Raw genomic sequence first — 25,434 nt, 5'->3', positions numbered from 1 at the left:
ACAACTTTACAAGCCTCTAATCAGAAGGTTGGTTCTCCTGACAACCACCACTCCCCCTTCTTAGGTGCAAAGTATATTCATTAACATAACAAAAGACATCTAAAACTCTCAACTCAGAAATTCCAAACTCTGGACTAAAAAAGGGAATAAAGACCAAATATATATTTATAATTATTAATCACTATATTGCACCAATGGGCATTCATATTATTTCTATCTGTATCCCCAGTGCACAGCGAATCATCTAGCATACAGTCAGTGCTCAATACATGGGAGTTAGTTTTACTAGACTTAAAACTACCCATCTGTATGAACACTTGATTGAACATCTTACTTGCAAATATCACTCAGATATCACCTTTCCCAGGTAGCTGACCACATCTTTATGGATGTATCAGACTTTGTTTGACCAAGTAGAAAGTTCTAGGGCATCATTTCTCGTGTTCTCCAGCAAAGCCATTCCATCACGGTAACCTTTGACAGTGCTAAAGCAAGAATAAATAAGCAGATGTTAAGTGCTTCCCCTCAGGGAAGATATCTAGTGGGGATTTGCTTTACCATTCCTAAAATCTCAAAGAACAAAAGGTTTCTTTTTTATAAGCCTTTAGAAAAACTAAAGATCTGCCTGCCAGAAAAGGCATATCTGACAGACTGCCTTTGCATCCTCCTAGAAAGAAACCAACCAGATCAAGAGTTTGGTACCTGCATTCTCATCAAACCCTTCCTCCTCCTACCCCTAAATACAAAATAACAAAGCTTCCATAAGCTTCCAAAGTAAGCCCTGCTACCAATCCCTTCACCTGCAAGTGACCAAGATGGGCCATACCACAGAGTGATGTTGTATGCACAAAATTACTTAAAATTCTGCAGTAGATGTCTGATGTGCCATTTGCCTGCCCAGCATGCATTTCCCCTTTCCAAGTAGCAAGGTATGTGGTTCCATCAAAGAACTACCCTCCACTGTTTATGGGTTGAACCCATAAATGGCTCCAGAGATACGCAGAGGACCCAAGTTTGACAAAGGGACAACATACTCCTCACCAAGTGATGTATTTAAGGGTACAAACATGACAGAAGTAAGACAAAGAAAAAGCTAGTGCTCTTTCCATAGGCAAGATGTGTAGGATGTGGCTGAAGCTACTGGTGACCTCCTGTGCCACCAGGTAAAAGGAGTTTGCCAGGGAATGAGGCTGGCACACAAAACAGGCAAGAGACTAGAGGGAGATTCTCGAAGATATCACTGCATCTGGTCAACCATGCCGAAGAAGCTGGCCTCTGGTTTTTCCATCCAGTGAGAAAATATATTCCCTTTTAAAAGGAAAATGAGGGATGCCTGGGTGGCTCAGTGGTTGAGCATCTGCCTTTAGCACAGGGTGTGATCCTGGAGTCCCAGGATCAAATCCCACATTGGGTTCCCTGAGGGAGCCTGCTTCTCTCTCTGCCTGTGTCTCTGCCTCTCTCTCCGTGTCTCTCATGAATAAATAAATCTTAAAAAAAAAAAAAAGAGTCTATTTTGGGGGTTGGATTTCAGTAACAGCTACCTGGAAGACTTTAAAGAAGAACAGTATCTGTAGGGAAGTCCACAGAAAGATCTTTTAAGGAAGATAAATCAATTAAGCTTTGTAAACAAGTTAATTAGATCAGGGATGTGGTTTGGGCTGTTTCAGTGCAATCCTTTTTAACAAACTCAATTTAATCTGTTTTACAGTTACGGACACTATGGAGGTACTTATCTGTAGGTACTTATCTGTAGGGTTCTGAAACCACCGTCTTTACTCTAAAATTAGCATGGTCCTATCTTCTACATTTAGGTGCACATGGAGAGTTTTGTCTACGTTAACCAATAGTTCTCCCAAATTCCCATTCTAAAGCATTCCATTAGTATTTCCCAGCAATGGCAGATGAAAGTATTGAGAACATTTCAGCACAATTAGTAGTTTACCCAAGAAAATAGAATTATTCTTTGCTGCCTTTGTGTAATTGATTCAAATACTTAATATTATTCCTAGTGATTCTGAAGCTCCTTGCTCAGGCTATTTCTCTATAGCATAAAATATGATTATTTTTTTTCACATATAAAGAGTCTTTTCTATTGTAAAATTATGTAGCTGCTGTACTGTCTAGTTGCTGGCATATCCCCACATTAGATAGAGTTGCTTCGGATCAACATCACTTAATTCAAAGTAATAAAATTATCCCGGAATGATGAATTTAGGGAAGAAAAGAGAAACATAGACTCAGGCTAAGTTACCTTGTAAACCTAAGGGAATTATGGAATTCAAAAACAGAATAAATGGAGATGTGGCAAGGATCAATAAAATAATAGACCATTTCTGAGCATTTAAAATTAAAGTCTCATGTTGAGTCTTCAAGATGAAAGGGTCCCAAGGACCTAAACAAAATTAGTGAAAGTGCAGAAGAGCCTGCATCTGTTATGAGTTCTGGTGAGCTCATTCTTGCCAGAAATAATTTAGCACATATCTCCAAAAGATAAACATTTTTAAAAAACAGTCACAATACCATCATCACATATAATGGATAACAATAGCTTCTTAATAGCTTTAAATATCCAATGAGTATTAAAATTTCCCAGATGGCCTCTTTTTCTTTCTTTTTATGTTGCCTTACTCTTATTCTCAAATTGGGGTCCAAACAAACCCACCCCTTGCAGTTAGCTAATACCTCTTAAATTTCTTTGTCTATAGGTTGTCCATCTTCTCTTTAATTTCTTTGCCGTTTCTTAGTTGGTGATGTCAGAGTTTCCTATATTCTAAATTTTGCAGATCCCTTCCCTGAGGTGCCATTTAATGTGTATCTCTTCAGGTTCAGTATGTTGGCAAGAAAACTCTATAAGTGGTGTCATCTATTTCCATCAGGAGGTATAAGATGTCTGGTGGTTTCTCTTTATGTGGTGCCAGTAGTCATTGGGGGTGACTGCATGGTTCAGTGATTGCATTTGAGGTTGAAAAATTGGGACACTCTGATTCTATCCTTCTGTCATCATTATTGAGAGGGAACTCTTCCATATAAAGAGAATTCTCAAGTAAACCAGTTGGTTACTCTGAGGTACAGTATAAAATAAAAGCAGGAAAATGCTGGATTCTTTCCCTTTATTTGCTGGTTTTCAGATTAGTGAGCTGGTCCCCTTCCATCCTTCAGAAGAAACCAATTGCTGTTGTTACATCTTCTGTGCATGGTTTTAATAGAGCTGATGTGTTTCAATCCACTGTTGTCATCATTCTTATGATCCAAGTGAACCCTCCCTGACTGGGGAGTCTCTTTAAGCAGGCCATCAGGCCTTCTGACATGACCCAGGAGCCTTTTCTTCTCATTTCTTTTAGTGAGATAAGATGATCAGTACCTTCTTGTACATTTCCTGCTCCATTTCTGGAATCAGCCATTTCTCTAAGGTGATCTGGCTTCAGTGGAAAACCTTGTTGAGCAATCACAGTACAGGTGCTAGGAGCATCATTGCTACTGGATAGCTCCTGGTTTCTGGGCTTATTCGGAGGACAGAGGTAGGAAATGTCTGTTTTAAGAGAACATGCATCAGGAAGCTATACTTCTATTTCCAATTCAAATTTAGCTTTGCTAAACATTATTCAAATTCTTTTCTATTTTTCACTTGTTCTCTTAAGCTGAATATCTTATTTACTGATGACATTAACATAATTTCTTGTGTCTTCCTATAATTTACTTAAGTAGCTTCCAAATAGAAATAGCAATATAATAATTAACAATATAATTACTGGAAAGGAAAGAAGATTTATTTGATGTTCTTTTTGTCCTTAGCATATATTCCGCTAAGATGTCCAGCCAAATGACTGTTTTGTATATTCACTTAAATTAATTCCTCTGTGTGTCTTAAGCCACACAGTGGTTTAGTGCATAGGTTCATTTCTTTCATTTCGCTTTTGATTTTGCAGAAAGGATACATTAAAAGCAAAATTTCGGGACCCCTGGGTGGCTCACCGGTTGGGTGCCTGCCTTCGGCTCAGGTCCTGATCCCGGGATCTGGGATCGAGTCCCACATCAGGCTCCCTGGGAGCCTGCTTCTCCTTCTGCCTGTGTCTCTGCCTCTCTTTCAGTCTGTGTCTCTTATGAATAAATAAATAAATCTTAAAAAAAAAAAGAAAAATTTCACCACACCACAGGTAATTAATTTCTTTAACATTTTAACATACATGATTCTTGTCATTTCTGTATATGAATGTTATTACAAAAATGGAATCATGGTTGCATAAGGCTTTGTATTTACTTTATTCCCTCCAGAATAGATCGTAAACCTCTTCCCATGTCATGAAAATATTTCTGAATTACTGTTTTAGCTCCTTCCTACTGTCCCATCATTTAGGTGAATTGTAGCTCTCTCCGCTAATCCTCTGTTGTTGACCATTTACGAGGTTTACAATTTTTCACAAATTTAAACAACAATGTGATGAATATCTCTGGAACCAAATGTGTTCACACATTCCCAAATTACTGCTTTAGTATAAATTCCCATGAATGTATTCACCGAGCCAAAAAATAAAATAATCACTTTTGGACTTTTGCTTCATGCTGTGGAATCATTCTCCTAAAGTGTTTGAGAGTTCTCAAGTCCCTAAATTCTCACCAATGCTAGGGGTTGTAATTTATTTTTTAATTTGTCTAATTTGAAAGGTAATAAAGCATATGATTATTGATTATGTAGACATTTCTTTAAATGGATGACTGTAGGTATTCATCTGTTCACTTTACAACAAAAATGTAATTCAGCTTTTACCATCTGCCACGCCCTGGCCACAGCACTATCCAACACAGACACATTCTTCCCCTCCTCTGGCCTAGAGTCCAGAGGAGAAAAAAGACATTTGAATAAGGAAGATTGGAAGGAGAAATGCAAGGCATCATGAAATTGCATGGTAGGAAGACCAAGCCAGGCAGGGTAGTGGGGGTCAGGAAAGATATGGAGGTTTATCCTGAGGCTAGAACAATGAGTAAGGTATAATTAGGGACAAGCAGGTGATTTGAAGGGAGAACCACCAAAGAGAAAGCAGCATGTGCAAAGATCCTGAGGTTCAATTCTATCTTTTCTGTATATGCAAAAAGCTCAACATGAGAGAGAATCCAGGCGTATTCTAAGCAGGACCCAATTTGTATGAAACAGAGATGCCCCTATAAAGGGTAAAGAAGAAGAAAGAGCACCTTGAGCTCCTGTCTCAACCGCCCCCCCACTCCTGTGCTTTCAGGTCACCATCTTCCTCACCAACCAAAGCAACAAGTGCCTCTTCATCACCCCTAACGTTCTCCCAGCCAAACCATGGGATCCAGGTGATTTACAGCAGCTGTGCATCACAAGCAGATTAGAAAGAGAAATCTTTATAATTATACAGGCACGCTGTTATTTAAATATTTACCAACATTAAACACCAAAGGGCTGCAAATGATCCAGGGATTCATATTGTTCTAAGCTAATATTCTTTGTACAGTATTATGCAAATTGCATAAACTTTATTTTCTTGTTGTTGCTGCAAGCAGTGTATCCCAAGGCAGCCATTCACTAAGTTGAAACAGATAAAGTTTTAATAATAAATAGTGATGATGAATAAGTCACAAAGTTTGTGCAATGCTAATGTACTCGCTCACCCCAGGGTAGTTTATTAGATAAACAAGTAACATTTCCTGATTTGCTTTTGCTCAAGCGGCGTCGTTTTCCTGGAAATGTTTGTGCAATAAATTATTTCAACCCATTAGGTGTTAACGGACAAATCATAGTCACTTGCAATCTGTCGTGAATTGCTGAGAATTGAGATTTAAACACTGAAATTATACATTAATTTGGCTTTACAAAAACAAAGCTGGTTAAGAGAAATTAAACTTGGTTGAAATGGGAACAAAACAGTATGTTTGATGCTGAATATTTTAAGCCTGCAAAGGAGGCTATGAATGGTTTCATTAATATTCAGAGCACTTGGGCATTCATGACAACGAGAAAATGCAAATAACAGCACCCTGCCTTGGGAATACCCATTAGCAACGACGCGAATGTGCAGGCGGTATGTTTGCCCACAGGATGCCTGTGCAGCTTCAGGACGGGTCAGGGCCCTACCCACCTGCGCGGTGGTCTGAAACAGGCCCACCTGCCTCCTGGTATCTCCAGGGCAGAATTCATTCTGTGCTCAAGACAGCCTGTTTCCGTTCAAACGGGTGATTAGAAAATGTCTTGGAAAATAGCATCCGGCAGCAAATAGCCGGAAACCACCTCACGGTGCATCAGAAGGGCAGTGATGAGAGGGAAGTGCCGGCCATCTGTACAGTACAGGTCTCCACAGCTAGGAAAGAGAAGGAAGTAAACCCATATGGTCTGAATTCAATTTCTAAGATATGTGCTCTTTTAAATTTCTAGTACGAATTTTATTTACGAAAATCATACTTACATAGCCATGAGGGATGATGAGTTTTCACCAAGTGCACACACATGGGTATCCAACACCCACACCAAGTGTCAGAATACTGCAGTCCCCTAGAGCCCCCTTCTCCTCTACCTCCCTCATACCCAGGGGGACCACCATCCTAACTGGTGATGTCAGGGATTAGTGTTGGAACCATCTACTCTTTCATGTCTGAATTCTTTCTATCAGGGGAATGTCTATGAGATTTGTCTACATTGTTACTTACAGCTGTAGTTTGTGGATGCTTATTAATGGAAAATATTCTGTTGTATAAATACACCACAATTTATTTACTCATTCTCCTGCTGATGGATATCTGGGTTCTTTCCAATTTTTTGCTTTTACAAATAGTGCTGCTTTAAATATTCTTGAACATTCATCTCTGGTGAATGTGGAAATACGTGTTTTTAAAGTAAACATAGCCAGGTACAGATCGGAGTGTTAAGGGACATTCACATCAGTATGGGGGATGTGGATAAAAGGGACTGTGTGTAGTAGGTTCATACACACAACATATATGCACTGGTGACATGCAGCGACCCTGTCTGAAGTTGATAAAATGGTGACTATGTCTGCCTTTGGGTAGAATGTGTAAGGAGGACCCAAAGGAGCGGTACTTTTCACTGTTGATGTTTGTGCTATTCTAAATTTTTCAAAGGGACTAGATTAAACTTGCCATATAAAACTAGTTAATCCAAAATGGAGGGATGTGATGAATCCAGAGTCATTTGGTGTCTAACTGAACATGTGGTCATTATTACAACATTAAAATTTATTTTCCTGGGGGATCCCTAGGTGGCTCAGCAGTTTAATGCCTGCCTTCAGCCCAGGGTGTGATCCTGGAGTCCTGGGATCGAGTCCCACATCAGGCTCCCTGCATGGAGCCTGCTTCTCCCTCTGCCTGGGTCTCTGCCTCTCTCTCTCTCTCTCTCTCTCATGAATAAATGAATAAAATCTTTAAAAAAATAAATAAAAGTTACTTTCCTTCAGCTGTCTCAATGCCTTTCCAAAGTGTATTTCACTCATTTCTCACCATAAGAGTGAAGAAAGCATTTGTGACCATTTCTGTAGACCATATGTGTACCCTGATTTCATTTAATCATCAGAATCAACCTATGAAATAGGCTTTATGCAATAACCCACTTCACTAATGAGATGACTGGAGATCAAGGAGGTGGGGTGGTAGCCTAGGGTCACATGGTTTTTGGATCCTCAGTCAAGTACTCTTTCCAGTCATAAGTGCCCCAAAGAGCTTGAAACACACTAGCATCAAAATGAGAAGAAGCAAAAGAAGATGAAGGACAGAGAAACTTTGAGGTTAATCCCTGAGGGGTTAGAGGTGCCATCCTGGAATAAACATGGGGCCTTCCATCCCCTCTCCTCCCCCAGTGCAAGTCATATCCTTAGTGACCCTTATTTGTCAGTGTTTTCTGCTTTAGATGCTCTAGGCCAGGGTCAGCCCGCATTTTCTGTAAAGGGCCAGACAGTAAATATTTTACACTTTGTGGGCCATTTGGTGTCAAACTTCTCAACTCTGCCTCATTGGAGCATAAAGTTGCCACAGACAATGCAGAAATGGATGGGTTTGGTTGTGTTCCAATAGAACTTTATTTAGGTCACTGAAATCTGAATTTCATACAATTTTTACATCATGAAATATTCTTTTTATTTTCCAACCATTTAAAAATGCAGTCACCATTCTTATTCTTAGCTCTTGGGCCGGACAAAAACGGTAATCCAGATTTGGCACACTGGTTTCAGTTTGCCAACTGTTGCTCTAAACAGATGCAAAAAAATAGGTTAACACAGTCACTGAACAGAACCTTATCAATTTAGTTAGAATTCTTTCAGTTGTTAAATGGGAACCAAATTGAAACTAGAGATATCAAAATAGGGAATTCATGAACTTGTAACAGGGAAGCCCAAGGGTGTTGGTGTTCAGACATGGTTGGTGTAAGGGTTTGGTTAACAAGTTGCTCACTCTTCCTCCATGCCTTCACCTTTATCCTTCCCTTCCCTCCCTTCCTCTTCTTCTTCCTTCCTCCCCACCATCTCCCTTCTTGTCTTCTCTTGAATTTACTTAGTCTAAGACTATGTGGTCTTTAGTTCTTGTGATCTCAGCAATATCCAATTCCTCAGTCTAGGCAAAAGCTCTTTCTCTTTACCAGTAGGCAAAATCCTGTCCAATTTATCCTAAAACAAACTCTGTTCAGACATCACTACCTGCTTCTTCCATTTGACACTTATGCTCAGCCATCTATTGAGCTGCTTGCTCTGTGTCAGATGAGAATAAAAAATGAATACATGCAGACTCACCATCAGGAAGTTGAGTTTCATGGGAGAGACAGCAAAAGGAACAGGATGTGGCAACAACAGTACACTTTACCTAGATTTCTCTCACATCCTGTGAGGTCCTTGTGATATTCTTGTTCATCTCCCCTATGATACAGGGGGCAAGGGGTGGACAGAAGTGTAAGGACTCATTCTAGTATTCCTAGCATTCATTGATCAATTAATTCTTATTTCATAGTTTTTTGAGAGTCTACAGTGTGCCAGACATTATATTAGGCATGGGATACAAAAAGGTAAAACTGAATAAATGCCATCTTTGCTCATATGAAATGCATGGTCTGTTGCATAGCACCTGCCACAGTGTCTCAATTTCTTCATCTGTAAATTAGAATTATTCTGAATTTGGCTAAGAGTCAAACCCTAGCTCCACTGCATGTTACTAGCTTTGTAAACTTCAGAGAGTTACTTACCCTGTGCAAGTCTCTATAAGCCTTTAAAGCAGAGGCATAAGGGCAGTCCCTATCTCATGGGGTTGTGTCGAAGATCCATTGAAATAATATACATACCACATTTAGCAGAGTTCCTGAAGAAACCACTGGTGGTACATAAACATACCTAATATTAGTTTGTTCTAACCCATAGTCTGAAATGTAATAAATTCTCAGTAAATGCCTTTTGAATGGATTTTGCCCCTTAGATACTCTGAGAAAAAGCCTGATTCTCATAGCCACCTCTATTACCCCCAGCCTATTGTCCTATACCCCTGAAATGCACATGTCCTGCATGTGACTCTGGCTTCTTATTTAATCCCCACAATCATGGAGTTGCCATCAGCCCCTAACGGTGCCCCCATCCAAGCCTCAGCTCTTTTCCCCAGAGCCTGGGCTCACTAAAGCCTCACTGGATTGTTGTTTGGATCTTACTATGTGACTCACAGCTGGCCTCAGATTACTCAGGTTGAGAGCAGATTGATAAATATGGATTCCTTGTATTGAGTGTAAATTTTTAAATAGATATGGAAACCAGCTGGCATCCAACAGCGCCTGCCAAAAATTGTTACCTTGTTCAGTAAAACAATCAACACAGTATTCCACATAACTCACAGGTTCCAATCCCCATCCTTATTTTCCTGGAAAATGCAGCCTATCCATGCATTTATGTTACAGCTTAATTCCTTAACATTGATGCAAAACACTGTTGTGATTGATAAAATTGTCAGTATAATAATACAAAGATAATAGAAATCTACTGGCATACATATGTAGAAAATCACCAGAGACTATTGATACCATATAAATGATGAGAGCAAGATCAATGTGCCACAGTGTCACGATTCTTAAAGATCCGTGAGAGAGGTGAGAACAAATGAAACCTAACCGAATGAACATCCTTAATGAAATGAATGCTCTCAAAGACCTGGCCCAGGCCCACCACAGATTAGACTACCCTGCCCCCACACCAGCATCCAGACAAAGGAACATTTCAGAGACAAATGCTGTTTATACAATGTCAACTATTCTTTTATGTACAAAAGCTGGAGCATAATTAAAAACTGTGAGGCCTAGGAAAAGGAGGAGAAGGTGACCCATTAACAAAAGAAAACAGTCATTAGAACAAAGCCATAGATAGCCTACTGTTGCATAGCAGACAAGAACCTTTTGATACAACTCTGAAAAATGTGCTCAAAAATCCAGTGTAAAACAGGGATGCCTGGCTAGCTCAGTTGGTAGAGTGTGGGACTCTTGATCTCAGGGTCAGTTGGTGCAACATGGGACTCTTGAACTCAGGGTCATGAGTTTGAGCCCCACCTTGGGCAAAGAGATTACCTAATTTTTTTTTAATCTGGCATAAAATGGACAACATGTGAATAGATAGAAAATTTTTGCAGAAAAATGAATACCTTAAATAACAATTAGAAATGCAATAACTGAAAACACCATACAAAATATTAATAGTTCATTTGACAGGCTTAAAAAGATGACACAGCAGAAGAAAGGATCAGTGAAGAAAGGATGAAATAAACTATTCACACTGAAGCACAAAATGGAAAGAAGAGCATTTTTATAATGGAGGAGGATGTCCTAGAACTATGATTGAATACCAAATAGTCTAATAGAAAAGTATTTGAAATCATAGTTGGCAATTACTAAAATGATGAAGGACATCGGCCTGGATATCCAAGAGTCTCTGCTAATCCTGAGCAGTGTGAATAGGAAGAAAACCATATCCTGGCACATCTTAATCCAACTTCCAAAATCAAATGTAGAGAGTCTTACAAGTGTTCATGGGGGAGAAGATGTATACAGTGAAACACTGAGAAGAGTGGAAGCTAACATCTCAACAGAAGCTAGGGAGGGCCATATTTCAAAATTAAGAAATGTAGAAGATACTTTTAGGTAAAAGCTGAAATACTTCATATCCAACAGATATACACTTCCAAAAGTAGGTGAAAGGACATTGTTTAGGGTTATGGGACTAGACTAGGGTTATGATACTAGACTCTTGAGTGTTCAAAACACAGGTAATACAGTATTGAAAGGTTGTTAACATATGCAGAAGTAAAATATATGACAAAGCACAGAATGTTATGGGGGTTGGATGGAATTCCAAGGTTATATTTATGTGGTTCATAAAGTGGTAAGATATTATTTAAAACTGTAATGATTTAGGGATGCATGGGTGGCTCAGTGGTTGAGCATCTGCCTTTGGCTCAGGGCGTGATCCTGTCCTGGGACTGGGTCCCACATCGGGCTCCCTGCAAGGACTCTGCTTATCCCTCTGTATGTCTCTGCCTCTCTCTCTGTGTCTCTCATGGATAAATAAAATCTTTTAAAAAATAATAAAAAATAAAACTGTAATGACTTAAAGATGACTATTGTAACATCTAGAGCAACCACTAAAATACAAAAGATACAACTAACAAAGACTGGAGGAAGAACACTACAAAATTATCCAGTTAACCCAGCAAACAGAAGAGAACAATAAAGAGTAGGTGGAACAAATAGAGAAAAAAAAGACAAAATGGCAGACTTAAACCCAACCATACTAACAACTACATGAAAAGTTAGAAGATGAAATATTGCATTGGAAGAGAGAGATTGTCAAATTTTAGCAGGGAAAAAAATGAAGCTCCACTGTATGTTGTTATTTACTAGAAATCTAAATGTAGACATAAAAGTTGAAAGTAAATGGGCGGGAAAGATGTGTCAGGCCAAAAATAAGCATAAGAAAATTACATTAATATCAAAAAAATAAGACAAGTAGCATTACTAGAGACAAAGAGGGCTGTTTCATAATTATTCAAGGTCAATTCATGAAGAAGATGTAACAATCCTGAATGTCATACAAATAACAAGAGATTGAGAAAATGTAAGTAAAAATTGGCAGAGATCAGAGAAACAGATGAATCCAGAGTCTTAGTTGGAGATTTTAACATTTCTCTCTTAGTAATTACTAGAACAACTAAAATACAAATGTATGAGGACATAAAACATTTGCTTAGCACTACCAATAAACTTGAGTATTCAAATACACATTGAACAATCACCAAGATAAAGTAAAATGACAGGTTATAAAAACAAATCTCTGTAAATATCAAGAGACTCAAAATATACAGAAGCTGCCTCTGACCAAAATAGTGTGCATAAAACAATGACATCTAAAAAAATCTCAAAATGGCTGAAAATTAAGCAAAATACAACCAAACGATGTGTCAAAGAGTATATCACAAGGAAAAATAGAAAGTAGATCAGCTGAATAATAAGGAAAACAAATATTAAAATTATGTGACTAGAACACACATCAAAGGAGCAGAATAAAAGGTCCAGAAATAGACCACTACATTGATTGTTGAGAAAGGCACCAAGTCACTTCATTATAGAAAGGAAAATGTGTTCAGTAAATGTGAAACAACTACATACCTGCATGAGGAGAAAGAATGAATTTTTTACCCACATTGCTCCATACCAGATAATGATCATGATGGATTCTAGACCTAAATGTAAAACCTAGAACCATGTATGTTCTAGAAGAAAACAATATTTTCACAACCTTAAGGTGGGCCAAGATTTCTTAGATAAAACAACATGTACCAAAAAAAGGGAAAATAAAAGTTAAATGGGATTCATTTTTTAAATGTGTTCTTTGAAAGACACCATTATAAATACACAGCCACAAAAAAGGAGAAAATTTTCACAATTTTATCTAACAAAGGACTTGGCTCCAAAATGTTTAAATAGCTCCAATAACTAATAAGACAAATACCCCAATTAAAATAGTGGGGGAAAGACTTGAACAGACACTATAAGCACACAGAAAGATGTTTCACACCAACCCTTACCAGAGAAATGCCTCTTAGAACTAAGTACCACTTCACAGGCATTGGTATGACTGAAGTCAAAATTCCTGACAGTGCTCAGTGCTGGCGAGGATGTGGAACCCTCGCACACTGCTGGGTAGGTGTGTAGAATAGTACTTCAAATAGCTTCTTGGCAGTTTTGTATAAAGTTAAATAAACAACTCCTCTATAACCCAGCAATTCTACCCCTAGGAATTTACTGAAGAAAAATGAAAATTTGTGTCTGCGGAAAGACTTGTACAAGAAGGCACATAATGATCTTCATTTTGATAGCCCAGAACTGGAAACCATCCAAATGTCTATCAACAGGTGATTGGATGAACAAATTGAGGTATGTTCATAAAATGAAATGCTACCTGTCGATGAGAAGGAGAGAACAATTGTTAAAATACAATAACCCATGGATAGATTATTAAAAAAAAAGATACTAAAGAATGTGTTCTATATGATTCCATTGATATGAGATCTAAGGATAAAGCTAACTATAGTGACAGAAATCAAAAGTGCTTTCCTTTTCAAGGGGATCAGCTGGAAAGAGGACTTGGGAAGTTTTAGGGGATGATAAAGTGTCCCCCATCTTGTTTTGCTGATGATTACATGAGTGCATACAACGGACAAAATCCGTTGAACTAAACATTTAAGCCTTCTGCATGTTCTTATTTATTAAGTAATCCTTGATCATTAAAAAGATTTTAAATTTCTACCCTCTACATGATGAACAGATACAGTTTAAGAGAAAGGTGCAGAATTGATGAAGGAGGAGTCTATGCAGTGGCCCAAATCATGCAACAAACTCTCTGGGACATCTGGCTTCTATAAGTCCAGACTTTTGGGGATGAGCCCAGCCTCCTTGATGGAAGCAAAGCAAAGGAAGTCAATCCCTGCTGGAAAAGCCACCCTTCCAATAACGAGCTCTACCCATCCCCAGCTCCTTCCCATCCCACACTGCTGTGCGTGTGGCCACACCTGCTGTTGCACTACGCTGTTTTCTTGGCTCATCTCACTCATCCTATTACCCTCTCCTGGTCAGTTTCTCCTTTTCCAAGGTCCTCCTTGAGTTTAACAGCATATCATTGTCCTTCTAGGTATTTCCCACCTCCATTTCAGAGTCTGGGGTAGGGATGGTGTGGTCCCCGTCTCTGGGGGGCTTTAAGCAGACAATGATATAGACAATGATATGTCTAAGGAATTAAAATCAGGGGGAGCGAAGCACTTAATGGCGAAACTAGACCAGCTGACAGGGTCCTCACAACACGGACCTTCTACCATTTTATGACAAGTGCTCCATCTATGTTTGTGCAGCCTACTAAATCAAAATTATGGGTTCACTCATTCTTAATCTAATTAGCTAAATTTAATTCTATCCTGTATGTATTTTGTTAGACCAGAGGATAGAATTTCACGCGTATTCATTCTGGCAAGAAATTCTGAAATTTTCTTTGATCATCTGCTAATTTTGCTTCTGTAACAATTAGCTGTTGCTCAGCTGCCCTAGCTTCCAGGCAGAACCTGATGCTGATTTTAATTACTTAACCTAAGACCAAGGCAAAGTGAAATACCCACCGAGTCCTATTCCAATTGCACTTCATTTAATGTGAAATCTTTCGCTTGCAGGCTTGGACTTTGCTCTCTGAATTAAGCATCACACGTTGTGTGGCGTTTAAATATTAGTTTCCTCGATTCTTCAATTCTTTACTCATGACCTTTCACAGTCATTGTTATTAATTAGCCCAATAGTCACTGCGTTGCCTCTGTTGCTGTGGTCCCAGTGACCCTCCCCTGTGGTCCTCTCGGGTGAGCCATACCACCTCCAGTGTGGGTTTCTAAGGATAGTTCCTTTCAACCCTCAGAACAAAGACGTCGAGGGCTTTTGGCTCTACCTTGTCAAGACATCCTTGTGATGGTTCTTGCCTTAAATCTTTCACCTTAGGTCCACTTCTACCACCACTGAAAGGATTGTTTTTAATCTTATCAGGTAATTTAGATTAATGTAGGTGGAAGGAGGAGTAACCAGACTTTATACTTTTCACACCACCCACAGCCAGATCTAATGACAGAGTGATGATCTTGACTGGAGGTTCAGTACTAATCTGGCTTAGCGGATTTCTTGCATTCACTTCACATTTTAATTCAGGCTCTAGTTTAAAAAAAAAAACAAAAATAAAGTTTAATGGCTTGATGCCGCTGAGTTGGAGCATCTTTCCAGTCCTATCAGCAAACAGGGTCTGTTTATGCTTGGTTTTCCTTCCTGCTGGCCACACTAACATTATGTCAAGTGGCAGCCAATCATCAGACTCATTTCCTGAGCAAACTGTGGCAAAGAATAGGCAGCACAGAGAATTTGCAGAGATACCCTGTTTTTGGATAACTTGCAAATATGCCTAAAGAAAGAGAAATCAAATTCTCTTCATTTTTTAAAGCAAAAGATTGGGAACACACAGTGATCTCATAAGAAGTGCTTGTCCTAGTTTAGAAATCCAGATGTCCTCCTGATTGATATCAGAAGGATCACCTTGGTGTCAATTATCCAGATCATCAGAATCCCCCCAAAAAACCTACTTTTGGGATATGTAGGCTTTACAAGATTATTACTCTGGAGAGAGGAGCTAAGGGGGGAAAAAAAAGTTGTTTTCAGTAGCCACAAAGAGAAGTCTGTGTACAGTGAGTGTGTGCCTGCACCCACTGAGTACTAAACGTTCAGGGTACCTGTTTGATCTCCATAATTCAGCACATTGTCTGATGAGGCCAGATAGAAAGCACTTCCCAATAATGGAGAAATGAAGTGGGTATGGAAATGTGAGGATGTCCCAAAGTTCATACACACACATCTTCTGAATGTCTGTTTTCAGTCCATGAGGAAACTGGGCGAGCAAACCCAAGCAGTCTCAACTCCCAAATACAGGAGACCATCTGATTTAGAGTACCTTCTTCCCTGCAGTTGGCCACCATACTAAGAGAGCCATTTAATTCAGACTCTTTGTGGTCATGAAGTGAGGTCCAAGCTTTTCCTTTGTCCCTAGGTTATGGTACCAGGTAGCCATTCTACAGACAATAAGTACTCACAAAATATTCAGCCTGTGGTGAAGATGCGACTCAGGCCGTAGTCCTCAGGCCATTGTTTCAGCACAGAGTTGACAGCTGTGGAGACAGACGCACACTATCAGAAGTTGTGTTCTAGTCTGATGCCCCAAACGTCCTATCAGGAAGGGGCCAGTCCCCTGCTCCCTTCCGTCAAAGGTTCTGAACTTCCCACACCACTGCCACAAATGCCCTCATGCCCCATCCCACAGTCTCTGCATCTCTGATAGTTTCTGTCTTTAATTTATATATTCTACCTCCCTTTGTTTTCTTCTACACATCTTCTTTTTTTCTTTTCTCTTGCTCTTTGTATCTTTGCCTGTTTTGCTCTACTTGTTTGTCTATTATTTATGAAACAGATCCTCAAAGCTCCCTCTTCACGCAGAACACTGGGTTTGAATTGCTTTGAATGTTCTCCCTCTGAAATGAGACATAACTCTCTGGATACCCTAATGCCCTGCCTACCATTTCATAGCTTCTGAAAAGATTTATTCAGAACATGCAGGTATTTTGAATATTGTTCAACTGTATGCAAATATAGGAAGCATTAATATCTTCTAGATAGGATTGACATCCTCAAATTATTTTTGTTCAATAAACATGTGCTGCTCACAAGTTTTGCCTGGCACTGCTGTCCAGAAGTGAGGAAGGAGCCTGAGAGATGAGTGATGTGTGCAAGAACCCTCATTCCTATCCTCCCTGGCAGACTACATGCAAAATGTTCACAGATTGTGATCAGTGCCATACAGGCAGATGCCAGGTGCCATGATGGAGGAGGGAATGGGTCTGCTTCCTATCAGGCCTTTGTTGGCTCGGACTGCCATAACAAAATACTGCATATTGGCTGGATTAAACTAAATAAATTTATTTTCTCATAGTTCTGAAGGCTGGAGGTCTAGGATCAGGGTGCCAGAATGATCAGGGTCTGACAAGGTCCCTCTTCCTAGTTTGCGGATGGCTGCCTTCTCCCTGTGTTCTCATGTGGCCTGTCTTCAGTTCTTGCATATGGAGAGAAGGAGAGATTCTGTATTCTTATAAGGCCACCAATCCTATCTAATAGGTCCCCATCCTTTTGGCTTCATTTAACCATAATTACTGTAGTGGTCAGGGTTCTCCAGAGAAACAGGATCAATACAGTACATAGGTAGGTAGGTAGGTAGATAGGTTGATGATGGATGGATGGATGGATGGACAGATGGATGACAGATATCCTCGATGTGTATATATGTACATGTGTATATATGTATGAGTGTGTGTATATGTAATACAGAGATAGACTAGACATAGATCTATATCTACATATAGATGTATGTAGGGCATGTGTGTATATGTAATAGATACAAATATAGAATAGACATAGGATATATTAAATAGATAATCTATGTAAAGGGACTGGCTCATGGAATTATGGGGATTGAGATGTCCCATCAAATGCTGTCTGTAAGCTGGAGACCCAGGAAAGCCGGTGATAGAGTCCTAGTCCAAGTCTGAAGGCCTGAGAATCCAGGGGGCCTATGGTTTAATTCCTAGTCTGAGTCTAAAGGCAAAAGAAGACCAATCTCCCAGATCACACAGAGAGAACAAATTCTCCCTTTGGACACAACCATCCATAGCAGATGGTCAAGAAAAAACTCTTTGGAGATTCAGAGAAAACCTGTCATTGAAACTCTGTGGAAGACCCACTGCAGAGGGAGAAACAGAGAAAATGCTGGTGAAATTGGTCATAGGATCAGCATCCAGCCTTCTATTTAGGACATGTCAGATTTGAGGTTCATGTGACATCTAAATGGATGGATCAGTTAAGCAGCTGAATAAAAGAGTGGAAAATTCAATAATAATTCAAATCACTTATTTCTTCCTAAAGCACATTTGTCAAAGATCTCCAAGATAAAATGTCTGTGTCTTTCTATGGCTGCCCTATCTGGATCATTGCCAGAATCACTTGGCTAGCATAGAACAAGCCATTTTGGTGTGGGGGAAACATGGAGAATAAGTTGGCAAACCTGCAGGCAGACCAGCTAGCTCCAGGTGTACCCTAGGGAAGCAGGTGGAATGATCTGCACCCAGATTCTGGATTTTTTTCAAGGTAATACACTCATATGGCTTACCAGAGGTGCATTTGGGGTTTCATTAGAGATTACAATTAGTCAAAACAAATCCTTCCTGTCTGGGAAGTTGCAGGGTACTAAATGAATTCCTCATGAGGGTCCCCAGTGGCCAATTGCACATCAGAAAATGCTGCTGTCACTATCTGAGTCCATTTTATTAAGTCCACAGCACCTGAAATTGCCTCCTTTTTCTTCCCCAAACACCCAGGTCCTTAATACCCTGTAATCCACTGTCTTTGCCTTCCTACCACACAGAGTTGTTTAGAGAAATCAATTGAAGACTTCTTCCCACAGAATACATGATTTAGGGGGAGAGGAGGGGAAGCTTCCCAACTTTGTTAAAGGTCTCACCCCTCCCTGGGAGCAGAGGTTTCGGGAAGGACTCTGCCCCTTTCTGCTCCCAAGTGTTGGACAGAGACTTTCATATAGAGAAGTATCCAAGATGTTACATTAAATGTAGTGTGTAGATAGAACTCATCCTGATTTTAATTGCTTTATTCCTCTCCACCAAACAAAACATGTAGAAGCCTTAACAGGCTGATAAGGGCCTCCAGGCGCCGTTTTAACAACTTGCATGTAATTTGCAGATTGCAAGCATTGGCAAGAAAGGCTCTTGGTATAGATCCTACGGTGGGGTTGCCACCAGGGGAAGGAAGGAGTGGAGGAAATCTTTAGTACTTTCTTGATAATGTATCTTAATCTCAGTTGCAAAAGTATACCAGTTTTCAAATATGTTTGTGTTGATGTGCTTCAATACAGCGTCTCTGGGAAGATGGAAACTAGTGACTAGACATAATTCATGCAGATAATATAAAAATATCTGGGGCTCATTTGATTACAGTGTTTCAAATATATGACCCAGAGAGAAGTGACTCCTATGGCTTCCTATGGTCTTAGCACCTTAATTCTCCCTCACTGAGTGCTATTCTGAATTAATTCTCTCTCTCATTCAGCGTGCAAGGTAATGCAGACATGTATGCAGTGCTTCCTGGGAGAAAACCAGGAGTCTCTAACTCATTTGGAAATGCTAAAAATTGGGTTTCTCTGAGCACATGAAGTATCATCTGAAGGAGATTATGGGTAATATATTTTGAGATATTCATGAAAGTGGGAATTAGCCCTTCAATTATAAAGAAGGGACTTCTCCTTTCAAGTTTTTACGTATAAAAAGCCTGGACGTCACTTCTCGAACACTTCTAATAAGAAAAAGCCAGGCAGACTAAAAATCAATGACTTTCCTTGGACCCATTGGAGAACGGAGTTCCCAGGGTAAACCAACCACTAATGGGGTTCAGGATATGCTATTCCAAAAATATGGCACCTTGGCAGATTGAATATTTCAAGCTGAAGGAATTTGAGAAAATGTCAGGAACAGGAAGTCGTTCTGACCTTCCCCTCACCCTTCCCCTATGAAGTGGGATCTTAAAGCGCTCATGGGAGAGCTGACCCGGTCAGGGGCCCTGAGAGGGTAGAGGAACATTTCTTCCTCTGCCACACCACCAGCCCAATGTGTGGAGAAGCAGGTGAACCCAGATAGACACAGCTGAGCTTGGCTCGCCAGGCACCATAAACTGGTGGTAACACTTAGTAAATTTGACAAATTGCTATAAACTGAATGCATACTAGCTTCAGAGTGAGAAATTCCTAGGGGCTTCAGTATTAGGAGCATCCCCACCCTTTTGTGGACTTTATATCAGGGAAGCTCTCCCACCCCAGGTTCTCATGGTGGAAGTCCTGGAAAAGATCCTCTCCTGGCTCTGGTAGAGGAGGGTAAGAGTAATCCTTGCAAAATATCCCAGAGCCTTCTCCTAAGGAAGGTCCAGTCTGCAGGAGAAAGACTGCCAGCCCATCCACCTGGATGAAGGGCCTTCCTTGTCTCATCTAAGGCAGAAAAAGCAGTCAACATGGGGAATGCATTAAGATTGAGAAGGCTGTGGCCAGAAGAAATAGAGGACTAGAAAGCCGTGCCACAGGAGAGAAACACTTGCAGGGGCCACAGACCAGACACATGGCCTGCTAAAACACAGGTTTAATGTGAAGACAATAGAACATGCCCCATCCTCCCCACCCCTCTCCAGCACACAAGTAGGGCTCCAGAGTAACAGCCAAGTTACAGCTGAAAGAGCCCCAAGACATCGGTTGTCTGTGAAGAGAAGGATTTGGGGGAAGTTCAAGGTCAAAGAGCAGACAAAAACAAGGACATAAGAGGAATTTGAGGTGCTCACCTATAGCTACTTGCACACATCAAGCCCCGTCCCACTCTGAGACAGATAACACATATCTTCACCCTAAAGCCTATTTACCTCTGTTCCTTCTACCGGTTCCTATTACCCTGAATCATCAGACTAGGGGTTTAAAACAACTCTGCCTAATATGCTAAGGACCCCAGCAGAAAAAGTAGAGCACATGCAAGAACAGATGGTAATATAAACACAGAGATGGAAACACTTAAGAAGGAATGAAAGGAAAATACTAGAAATAACAAACATCATAAAGGAAATGAAGAGTGCCTTGGCTGGGCTCATCAGTAGGCTGGATAGAGCTGAGGAGAGAACCAGTGAGCGTGAGGAGATGTCAACAGAAACTCCTTGAACTGAAATGAAAGAAGAAAAAAATCACACACACACAGAACAGAACAACCAAAAGCTGCCAGACAATGTTAAAAGGTTTAACATGTTACTGGAAAATGAGGAGAAAGAACAGAGCAGGAGTATTTGAAATAATAATGGCCAAGAACTAACCAAAATTAATGACAGATGCCAAACCCAAGATCCAAAGAACTGAAAATTACCCTAAAAAACACACCTAGGCATATGCTATTCAAACAACAGAAAAACAAAGACAAAAAATCATGAACAAGACAGAACAGTACAGGAGGGGAAAAAACCAGAAACCCCAAAAAACCTTACCTACAGAGGACCAAGCTTATGAGTCACAGTGAAGTTATCAGAAGCCACGCCAGCACAAAGAGAATGAAATTAAACATTTAAGGTTGAAAGAAAAACACTTTCTATATCCAGAACAATTGTCCTCCAGAAATAAAGGAGCAACAAAGTCTCAGACCAACAAAAAGTGCTGTAATTCATCACCAATGGACCTGCCCTGTGAGAAATGTTCAAAGTTCTTCAGGCAGAAGGAAAATGGAAGAGGTCAGAAACATGGATCACACAAAGAAAGGAAGAACTTCAAGAAGGCATCGTCGAAGGAAGAAGAATAAAGTCTTTTATTTTTCTTACTGATCTGTGAAAAGTTAAGTATTTCATGCAGTAACATTAAGAGTGGACAGAAGCAGAGATTGGGAACGCTGAAGGAAGGCTCTTCCACTGTGTAGAGAGGTGGGGTGGTGGGTCAAGATGGACTTGGACGTAATCTCCAAGCACGGGGTTCCCGCTAAGTAGAGCAGCTTGGTGTCCAGAGTGGATGAACCGGGAACGTAGGGCAGAATGGTTCAGAGCTCAGCTCTCAAGCCAGAGACAAGAGCCCTGCTAGACCCGACCCTGCCACCCACCAACTACGTCGGTGGAAGCATGTTATTAGCCCCTTTATCCTCAGGTGCCTTGTCTCAGAAGTTGGGACTACCCACAGTTCCTTGATAAGGTTGCTCTGAAGGTTGAGATAATGCAAGTAAATGGTTAGCAGAACACCTGGCAAATAGTGCATTTTCTATATAAAGAAGCAGCGGTTCTCAAATTATGGTCCCTGGACCAAAGCATCAGTGTCACCTGGGAACTTGTGAGAACTGCAAATCCTCCACCATCACCCCAGAACCAATGATTAAGAAACTCTGGGGTGAGCCTGGCACTTTGTAGTAACAAGTCTTACAGGTGACCGATGCTCGGTAAAGAATGAGAGGCAATGCTTTCCAGGATTTGGGAGTTGCCAGCGATGCCAAATCCCGATAGGGCTTCCTAGACTAGAAACCCTGCTCAGCTGACTTCCTTATCACTAAGAGCTCTATCACAACTAGTTCTGACAACAGTACTTTTAAACATCCCTATTCTGGTCATTTCTGATCACCCTTTATCTTCATTCTCAGATGCAGCTCAATACTGGCACAGAATAAGATTCTCAACAAAAATTCCTATCGAATGAATGGATCAATAAATCTGATAGACCCTGGACAGGCATCCTCAAGGATCATGGCCTCCTCCTCTACATTACTAACCTACCAGGAAGGCAGGGGTCCAGAGGCATCTTGCTTCAACCTACATTATATGACATCTCCTCCCCGGGGGCCTGGGAGAGAGAGAGAGAGGATCATCAGTTTGACCCCCCAGTGCAGGGTTAAGAGGCTTTGATCCTATCACCTGCTTTCACAGGATCCAAGGCCGAAAGGCCCCATGAGTCACTATATACCTGATTCAAAGAGAGACGAAAACCAGAACCAGGATCCCAATGTTTTATCTCTTGGTTCCACTCACAAGCTATCAAATGTTGAGGTCTCTTGATGGAAGTATTTTCTCAATTCATTAGTTCAGTTATTTTAGTTTAGGTGTAAAGTTGGATTGGGCCTCTGGTGCACACACAGTGCTGCGATGGTCAGTGTGGGGGATTAAGTGATAGGCCGTCCCCAGAAGTCATCCTCTGCTGTAGACAGCCTTGTGATGTGCGGAGTATGGCACAAACATCATGAGAGAGGCACCCCCATGATGCTAGGGAGTCCGTCCCAACTGATCAGGGCTGGCCTCAGGCAGGAGCTAGCGATTAGAGCAGCAGCTGCTGGGGGGGGGGGGGTCTCCTTGGAGACATACTGTCCTCTCCAGAAGAGTGGAATGTCCTACCTGGCTGTCACACAGAGAGATGGAGTTAACGCAGGCAGCAGGTCCCTTTTGCATGTTAAACTTGGGTTAAAATGCCTTTAGTGGACATACCTAGTGCTGGCAATGGTGTAAAGAAATTAATATTCTCATATATTTCTGGAAGTATCTGATAAACCAGCAAATGGGAACAATAAGCTTTTGGAGAGTATCAATTCAACACACATGAAGAGCTATCATAATTTTTTTTTTTTTTTGTCATTGAGTCCAGGGATCAGACATGTGGAAATCTGACGTAATGGATGTTGTTTTAAATAGAAGGGGAATAATATTCTCCACTGCATTCATTTTGAAACAAACAGAGGCAATACAGATGACAGAAAAGGGGTATGTAAATCGATACCAACCACTCAGTAGTTAGTGGCCATTAAAATAATTTTGCTGAAGGAATTCAGCCACCTGCAAAAAAAAAAATTTAAAGTAAGTTAAAAATCATGACTCAAAAGGTTACTGAGTATGATTGCAAATATCTAATAAAAAACATTGCAGGAAAATACTGGAAGGAAATACAGTAAAATAACAATGCTGTCATTCAGATGGTGGATTGTGACTTTTTATTCTTTATTAGCTCAACTTTCCAAATGCTCTAAGATTTTTATATGTAATACACGTACTCCCTGCTTTTTGAGAGTTCACGTTGCACCACTTCACTTTTATAAGAGACCTGCATTAGCAGCTGTTTTTCAGTAACTGAAAGAAATCCAAAGAGGATTTTTTTCTTTAAAAAAAAAAAAAAAGGTGAAAACCTAAAATATCCTTAAGCATTGGTTTTGCTGCAGTGAGCCATTCAGAGGCAGCACCCCCAACTCCTTCCCCGGGAGCCACATTCAGCATCCAGTCCAGAGCTTCGCACTTGTGTCTGTAAGCATCTGTGCTTCATCCTAAAGCATTTTGTGAATTTGTTAGCAAGATGTGTTCTAAAGTGGCAGAAAAGCCTAAGATAGGTTATTTTTTGGCATCTGGGAACCTCAGAATCTCCCCACATTAATTCCTGGTGATGGCTTCTTCCCTTTCCAGCACATCAGCCTACAGAGGGTTTCGGAGACCGTCCTCCTTTCGGACGGGGGGAGCCTGTGCTTCGGGAGTGAGATCCTTCAGAGAGGATGCGAGTGGAAGACCGCCTCCTTCTGCTTGAAAAGGATGAGAACAGCCACGGGAGTTTCTGATTTCCAGCAGCATTAGCCACTGTGAGACTTTATTTTCCTTCCTTTCTTTTTGCCGAAAAGTGGTCTCCAAGGGAACCGACGTCTCGGGGAGGACAGCTCGACCAGAAGGCCATAAAACAGCACAGGGACCAATTTCTGAAGTCGAAGCCACAACTCCAGAGCCTGTCCCCACCCAGCCGCAGCTTAAACCCATTGAAGTCCTTAATCCGGGGGTGAGCCGGGGAGGGTCTTGGACAGGGAAGGGGTGCACAGTGGATGAGCAAGCAGGAGCCTGTCAAAGCCCAAAGAGAAGTCTGCGCCTGTGGCTCAGGGGTGGCATTTGGGCTGGGCGGCAGGGAAACGCGTGTTCTGGGAGTGCTTTCCCAGCTGCTTTCCATCCAGCCCCTCAGCATCCGGCCCGAGTGGGAAGGCTTCCCAGCCCGATTCCATTTCAAACAGAAAAGTTCTTTTTTATTTTCTGGACTCATGGTTTTTGCTTCCTCACATAATTTTGGATGCACAAAGCTTAAAGATATTTGAAAACCTCTACTTAATTTTACAACTAAACATAATATTATTCCCCATTTGATAATTATTTAATACTTATTTTCCATTTATTTCAATAACTGTTGTAATAAAAAATTACAGCTTTGAAATAGATAAAGCAGTTTTCCTGTTAACTACCACTACATCATTTTAAGCTGTTTTGCACCACAGATTATAAGATCTAAGCGCCAGCGTCTGGGCTCCACGACGCCAGGGACTGTCTCTGCCTTGGTCCCTGCTCTCTGCTCAGAAGGCCCAGCACCTAGTAGGTGTGGAACAAAGTATTTTTAAATTGGTGGATGCTGCCCCCTGGTGGCATCATACCCAAATTTCATGCTTAGCATTTTGATTACTTAACAAGATTCATAGAAATTCAACCAGAAAACCTAAGACGTGAATCTTGGTGATAGTAATCTCACTTTCCTCGTTTAGCTCTTTTGGTTCCCTGCTCAGCACAGATTGGAGACATCTGAGTTCAGTTACACAGCTACTTGCACCTGTCCCCCTGGCACACCGTTGCTGCTGTTCTGTGCGGTAACAGGGCCTGTCCCTTTGGAGGATAGAATCTTTTCTTGTCACCTTAGAACGTCTCCCATAGAGCAGGGCATTCAGCACGTTCTGGCCTCCCCGTCCTCGGAGCACTAGGAAGCTCATGTC

At 40.8% G+C, this 25,434-nt stretch overlaps 1 long non-coding RNA gene across 1 annotated transcript; it reads right to left on the bottom strand.

Moving 5' to 3' along the window:
• Window positions 1-8,107: 8,107 nt before the first annotated feature.
• On the bottom strand, window positions 8,108-23,485 carry LOC111092128. Its single transcript, XR_005377429.1, has 4 exons — window positions 23,434-23,485; window positions 16,147-16,221; window positions 8,751-8,873; window positions 8,108-8,211 (listed from the first exon to the last, which is right to left on the bottom strand). It is a non-coding gene; the product is annotated as an uncharacterized LOC111092128 (long non-coding RNA).
• Between the last annotated feature and the right edge of the window lie 1,949 nt (window positions 23,486-25,434).

This window comes from Canis lupus, chromosome 24 (genome assembly GCF_011100685.1).
Source record: "Canis lupus familiaris isolate Mischka breed German Shepherd chromosome 24, alternate assembly UU_Cfam_GSD_1.0, whole genome shotgun sequence".
Lineage (NCBI taxonomy): Eukaryota > Metazoa > Chordata > Mammalia > Carnivora > Canidae > Canis > Canis lupus.
Note: the sequence above shows the minus strand (reverse complement) of the source record. Positions and strands in the feature narration are given on the sequence as shown.